Source organism: Ixodes scapularis, unplaced genomic scaffold, assembly GCF_016920785.2.
Source record: "Ixodes scapularis isolate PalLabHiFi unplaced genomic scaffold, ASM1692078v2 PGA_scaffold0__279_contigs__length_252992795, whole genome shotgun sequence".
Lineage (NCBI taxonomy): Eukaryota > Metazoa > Arthropoda > Arachnida > Ixodida > Ixodidae > Ixodes > Ixodes scapularis.
In genome coordinates this window covers 92,569,997-92,577,801 of record NW_024609835.1, presented here as the reverse complement: position 1 = coordinate 92,577,801, position 7,805 = coordinate 92,569,997, and positions in this window count along the sequence as shown.

The window sequence follows — 7,805 nt, the reverse complement described above, 5'->3', positions numbered from 1 at the left end:
AAAAAGAAAGAAAAAACATTGTAGATTTAGAAAAAAAAATGCTTTGCCGGAACCTGGAAGGCGCCACAGCATGAGTAAGATTCCTTTACTAAAACTAGTTGGTAGTCAACTGTCTCGCCTCATCTTTCCTGTTTTCTCTCCGCGTTATTCAATAATTTCAGGCTGTTTTTACCCCAAGTTACGTTCGCCTACAGCACGGTTGTCCAAGACACCAACTGGAGCGCCCCATTTCAACTGGTGCACGGTAGAAAGGTCAGGACGATGCTCGACACGATCCTGTCCCAGTGCCCTGCGGATGAAAGCACCGACGACGCCCAGTTCGTCACCCAGCGGGGAAGAGAGGTACGCCAGTTAGCCCGCCCTAGGTTTCAGGCCCAACAACGTCTGGACGCCGTCCGGTACAACCTTCGGAGTCATGGCGTAAGTGTGTATGCCCGTTCGCCGCGGCGACCTCAGTGAGTAACTGCTAAAACGGCACTTCGAATGGTACATGAATATTCGCGGCCTTGGGGACTTCTATTACAAGTTGCCCTCCGACCGAACCCGACCATCTAGACGCCGCCAGCCATGACCTGAAGTGGCGGCGTCTTTCGTCTGAAGCCATTTATGCTCGACAGGACTGAAGACAACTCATAGTGCAGACAACCCGGCAGTTTGCTATATGCGATTATTTGGTTTAGCTTTGTGTTATTTCATTTAAAGTTGCATCGGGACGCAGAGTATATTTGTTGTTGTAGTTTGAGTCATTTCAATTGCAAGGCTTACAGGGACGCCTCTACGTGCTTCAAGAAGGTCGTGTTTACTTACTCTTACCCCAGGTAATCGAGACTTGAAGATTCTTCATCAAATGTTCGAGATGCCGAATGTAAAATTAAATTTTCAGTTTTTCCACTTAGGTGAAGATGTAAGACTAGCGAAGCTGTACTATGCTGGGATTGAAGTATTCAAAGAAAAAAAAAACTGTTCAGCCGGCGCGGCGTCCTGTCGTCGCCGGGTCTCGCGCTTGCGCTTGGCTTCCGGGGCACGATCGTCGTCCGTGACGTTGGCCCGCCGGCGCCGGTTACATCACCGCTTCTGTCCTTGGTGGCGTTCCAGGCGAGCAGTCTGCTCTTTTTTCGCAATTTATTCAAAACCACTCGAAGCAGTGGAACTTGAGGCGATAGTGGCTTCGCGGCGTTTGCGCAGCCATTCGCACTGCTACGCACGTCGCCGCTCCAAGCACTCCCGCTCTTCGTCGGCATGAACGAACGACACGCGGCCGACCCATCGTGAGTCTAAAGAGCAAATGATAAGAGCGCCAGCGTGATTTCGGCGTCACGGACACAGGACACACACGATTGGTAGGTGAGGCGATGACGTTTTATTCTGGTTAGGCCACGCCAATCACGGAGCGTTCTCGATGGCACGAACGCAGGTAGCCGCTGAGTCGGACGCCGGGGAAGATGAAGCTGCGTAACGGCACAATGGACCACTGATCTCCACTAGAGGGTGCTGGATGGCGTATTGAACAAACAGCTATGCAGCCACCGAAAGTGAGCGGCTGGTCCCGGAAGTGAGCGCTTGGCAGGCTTTGTAACCCTTCCGAGTGCTGGTTCAAAAAGCATCGAGGGCGCTGGATTTTCGCGTGTTCCCTCAAGAGAGCCTGCTTGTTGCGCAGTAAGAGCGCATGCGGGCCCGAGAAGTATCATGGGAAGCAATTCAATGCAAACATTTCGAGATTCTAGTTGATCAAGTTGTGCATATGTACCATGTTCAGATGCCTCATTCTCGGTATTTAATCCAGAACGGGAGTGATAAAACCCAATCAAAGACACAAAAAAGCATGGTTAAAAATATCGATTGAATGCACTAGGAAGCCCAGTGCACGCCCGACTTCCGGGACAAGCATCGAACTTCCGGTGGCTTCACCTGCGCCAGGCTCGGAGAGCAGCTAAGCGCCATCCAGCCCCCTATAGTAGAGATCAGTGCAATGGACCGGCTAGCCTCCGTTGCCGACAACCTTGGAGGAGAGAAGGCACGGAACACAACGGGTGACTCTCCTCGTCGTACGCGAGTGAGCGTGACGGTAAATTGGCTCGAGTTTTGTGTCGACACGCCTCTTGTCCGCGGACACGGTGGAGGAGCTAGCCCTTATCAGCTTCGCTGTGTAAGAAGGCCAGTATGACACTGCCAAGTTAGCCCTAGATCGACGCTCGAACATTTTAGGCAGAATGTTCGAGATACCGAGTGCGATAGATAAGGAGCCCAGAGTGGTCTTGCCGACTCACTCTGGCACTTTCGCGCTAGCCAGCTCACATGCTGACGCCTAGATGATTGCTGCTGCCTCCTTCGACGCTCGCTGCTGCTTTCTCGACGCTCGTTCTTTTTTCTTTTTTTTTATGGCGCAAGTTGCACGATTAACCCTTTATTTTCAGGTTTCCGTTTGTCGATCCTTTTCCATCTGCGATAATTTCTTGACGGGATTTAGTTGAACTATTTTGTGCATGATACTACAATAGGGCCAGCTTAAGTTTATAAGACGGAAACGTGGAGTAACCTAAAAATAGAGAGAGAGAGATACTGACTAACAACCGTGGTTTAATACTTTTCCCTCTTTATTTTCTTAGAATATTTGTTTTTCTTCTTCATTTAGAGAGCCACACAAAACATCAGTTTGAAATGAGCCGCATTTCAGCGGTACGAAAACCACCGCAAATGCTGTTTGTTTCTTTTTTTGCAGTGAACTTCATGGGGACGCACTGGCGCATGCAACATTCGGTGTATTCTTTGACCCCCATAGTCTCAAGCATCTCTTGGGCATATTGGCTTTCGTTTCCTGCGAGGATGGTGATGCTGCTGAATGCTGAATGATGCACTGCATTTACAGGTATGGCAATGAGCTGGTAGATGACCTGGTCTATTTTTCTTGACAGATGGCCATCGTTGGTAGTCCAGTAGTGTATTTGTCTCTTTTGCTTTACCTACTTTTTTCACGCTTTCGTCTCTTAAGTTCGAACTGGCCCTATCGTGGTATTCGAACGTACAATAGTGCTTAAGCGCTTCCTATAATTATTCGTTATAAACCTTTGCGATCCCGTCAAGAGCACGTGACCTCATGTGACCTCAACACCAATTTAATTACCCGTTAGATTTAGCGCGGAAACTGAATTTGTGTTGAGGTCATGTGACGTCAGTTTTACCGCTAAATTTGGCGCGGAAACTGAATGCGCAGTGTTGGAAAAGGAGGCGTCACAGACCTACACACCAATTCAGTTTCTTCGCTAAATTTAGTGGGGAATTGAATTGGTGCATACCTCTGTGACGTCCCATAGTGCAATTCTCGCGGTTACGCCGGCGTCGGCGCCGACACTGCGAAACACAGAGACGATTGCCTGAGAGCTGCGCTCTAAAAGATCTTCGTGTGTCAAAAGCTTAGGCAGCAATAATGAAATAAAGTATTGATGGCGGCTACTGCTGCAGAAGAACGACACATATAAAATAACGGAAAAGCAACACGTTTCTTTTAACCTTTTCATTCCCAGTATAGCTCAGGAGCAACAACATAAGAATGATCTAATTTCTTCCACGCCATTTGTGACTTTATAAATTTAGTGCACACTCTCTCAAGGGTGAGCATACTTGCGCTTAGCAGGGGAGAATTGAATTGCATCTTCAAAAGTGATCACTGTCCTTTAAAACCTAACCTGCCAGCGGATGTGACGTATGATGGCGTGCACTTCTGACCTCAAAACACCAAGAGGACACACAGGCGCAAATATTGCGAATCTAGTTACAAGTGTCTTATTATGTTAAATTCGAAGTGCACCTGCGCCTTCTCCGAGGTTGTAACTGTTTTCGGTCATTGCACGTAAAATCATGCTGCAAACCCCCGATGTTGATCATACTCAACATTTCGAAAACTTAATTAAGAAGAAAGGTAATTGTTTTTCTGCGACCAGATTTTTTTTTATTCTGTGTGTTGTAGAACCGCCTCAGGATTTCTAGGTCTGCCATATTTTAAGTAAAGTTTTCGGCATCAAAGGGTTGACCCGAACTAAGGCGTTGCCTTTGAATCTTAGCAGCGAGAATAATATCTAGTCACTTTCTGACCGAGTAAAGAGTAACCATGTTCAGCAGGGTTGTGAAGTGCCTAAGCGCAAGTAAGTGGAAACCTATATCTAGGTACTGTTGTGGTACAAGAGGTACAAACCTAGGTACTTTCATTTCTCGGTATCTGTATCTTTATCTTAGGTACATTTTCCAGTAATTTGTAGCTAAGTGAAGTTACTTTTTACAGGTACTTTTCTATTCACTTCGTCCAAATTGTAGAAAATTTAGAGCTTTAAGTGTCAATGGCCCCTGAAAGGAAAAACAGACTCCTCTTCTTAGACAGTCTAAATGGGGACTCGCGTGTCAACAAAATAAATTTTGCGCGAAAAAGAATTAGAGCAATAATGACGACGAGAGACTTATTTGAAATTCTGTGCGCAAACTGCATGACGTCACTGAATGGTCATTCGCTCAACAAGATGGTCAGTCGGTCTTTTCACCTCAACGTGAAAGCGAAGCCGATCCACCTCTTCTCCACGCGCCCGAAATGCCAAACGTAAACATGTGTAAAGGAGGTGACTACGGACTAAATTGCGCCTCGCACCGTCAATATTGCTCTATTCTTTTTTTTTTTTTTTTTGTCGCGTAAAATTATTTTGTTGATTCGCTTGTTTAAACGAACTATTGAAAAACATTTTTTTTTCAAGGGCCCTTTAACACATTACCATGTGCCGTGATTAACTTTGAGTTGGGTACGACCTAGGAGGCACTGGCTTGATCAAACGACGTTGTAGCGAATGAAGCCCCGCCCATGATATTTCTATGTCATGGGCGGGGGTTCATTCGCTACAACATCATCGAACGTCACTTTAGGGAATGGCGGTGTTCATTTGGGCGAACGATGGATTGGCGATGCCGTTCTAGGGACAGCAATTTATCCAATTGCTTCATAACTCTGTTTAGGGGAAATTTTGACCTGCTTCCTGCTTCCTGTAATTGAATCAACATACTGTTGATTCAATTACTATAGAAAAATGTGTTTATTTTTAGGAACTTTAAAAAATAAAAGAAAGCTGTCCCTTATCCGGAACAAGTCATCTGCTATTGCAATGTTATTGCTCTTTTAATTTTCTCTCACAGAACACACTCTCAAACGGGGGGGCTGGAGAAGTCCTTGATAGAACCAGACACGAAAAAGTTTGCACACTGACAGGCCGGCATGTAGAGCTGGAAATCTAAGCGCAACGCCGACAAAAGCTTTTTGTGTGTGTGTGTGTATGTGTGTGTGTGCGTGCGTGCCTGCGCGCGTGTGTGTGTGTGTTTGCGTTTGTGTGTGTGTGTTTGTGTGTGTGTGCGCACGCGTGTGTGTGTGTGTGTGTTACTTAGAGGCGTTTGATTTTTATACCTGTTCGGAAACATATTTTTACGACCGCCATATACATTATATTGCTATGCTCAGGCCGGGCCGCTCAGGTATCAAGTCTCACGGGAAGTGAACACATTCGAGTGTCACCTCCAGCTGCAGGAAATACTGCCTCACTTTTTAGGCATTGGGCTCTACCTCACTGCCATGTGCGACTTCCATATGGTGTATAATTTTAGCAGCGGAAACATTTAATTTCTGCTCCTTTTGCACTGCGTCAGAAATGCTTGATTTTATTATGATTAGCTGCGCCAGAATATATTTTCGCAGAAGATCTCTTAAAAGGCCGGTTTTCACGAGATGAGAGTGACGTATGTGAAAGTGTCACGAAAAACCCTCACAGGGTTTTTCGCCGGGCAGGAGTCTCTCTCCAAATTGCGGGTATTTCCCAGCTTCGGATAGCTGATATATAAACTATCAGCGCAGCTTAGAAAAAGCTGCCGATTTTCTGTCTGCGGATTATATCTGCTGGATGAATATTATAGAACAAATTTTCTCCAGGACAAGCATAACACAGTACACATAGAACACTCCAATTGCTTTTTATATGACCCATGACCACGGTTTACGCATGGATGTCGCACATAACACGCGCAGTACGTCTACATCGAAGTGATACTTTAATTATACTTGTAACGAACATGTTGGGGCTCCGTGTCTTCAATGTTTCGTACTTGTGTTGCGTTTTATTCTTTCTTCTAGAAATAAATGAAATTGCCATTTTACCCGAACAAACTATTCACCCATAATGCCGACACTCTTAGTCCTACTTAGTTTATTATTATTTTTTGCTTTTAAGGTTGTGAGAGAAAAGGGTGGAGGACGGCGGGGCGGATCGAACGTGACAGGTGGTCGGCCGAAGAGACACGATCTGGCGCCAGACAGAGCGAGCTGCGCTAGGCTGGGGCCGGGCAAGAATGATAGAGCCGTTCTGGCTGGTCAGGCTTATGGCGATCCCCGGAGCCCCCCACCCGCGAGATTTTGACCAGGACCAGAGAGAACGGTGAGCCATGGACACACCGACCTGGGCCATGACGATCCTGGAGTGGTTCCGCAGCAAGACTAGGGCTGTGATAGCCGGGACAGCCAGCCTACGGATCGCTGGCGAGGGAAGGACGGTCGGTGTTCGTGTCTAGGCTTGCGGATCGCAAGCCTAGACACGAACACCGACCGCGAGCTCTGATCGACGGGCGACAACCGGTGTCGGCGGCCCCGGAGTGCCGGCTCTCGAGGACGGCGACTGGGAAGTACAGTAAACCCATTCGTTGTCTTCTCGTTGTGTTGAGCCACTCCCTGGGAGACGATCGAAGCACACACTGATCGGGCTGCAGTAATGATTACTAGAGCGAGAATACCCCACAGAACACCACAGGATTCATTTGAGCTTAATTTTACAGACCGGATTTTCTCTTTTAGCATTCTCAATGAAACGTCAGTGCAATTTCAACTATTGACCCAAGATTCCATTACATAAACTACAGGCACCATCTATCAGCAGATATGAACCTACAGCCAAATAGCACTAGAATCTATCCGATAAAAACCAAATAATACAAAGTCCTTGAAATTTAAACTAGGCTTGTATGATTATTTATGCAAAAATTCTGCACCCTAATTCTGTTCTTGTATATTACTAGAGAACAAATGTTATTTCCCAGATTGACAACAATGAAAGTCTGGGTTGTTTTTTGGTTATATTGGGTTTATAAAACAACCGCTGGGTATTACACAACGTTTTTGGAAGTATATGCAACTAACTTATCACTTAATTTGATCTATTTGTTTCTATAGATAAGATTATTTAAGTCATGAGCTTTCGCGCTGCCTATGTAAATTGCGTGCAGGATTGCAAATGCTACGAGAGGGTCATCGCTTTAGGCCTTTGGAATTACATTTCCGTGAACGAAATTTCCGCGGACTCGCATATAATTTCGTCATGAGCTTCAGTTTTGGAATATTTATCGAGCGCATGAATCTTGGATGCGCAAGGGTAGGAAAACTTCCAAGCTCCTCCGTGGGGTGGCAAATATTTGGTAAACAGAGTAAGTAACACTATCCGATATATTTTGTTTCGTAGAATTTATGCAATACTAACTGCATTCATGTTTTATATTCCGAAAAAAGGTAAGCATTTTTTTAAAGACTATACCCACTCCTATTTGTACATAAGATAGTATACGCGCTTATAACTCTCTGTTCTTACGCCCATATTTAATATTCCGCCACATCGGATTATGGGCCCATCCACCAAATTTTGGTGTGTATTGTAGCGATTGCACGGCGCCAAACTTGAGCAACAATTTCGGCGTCGTAGTAAAAGTAGAGTGCGCCAACATCGTCATACCCAAACCAG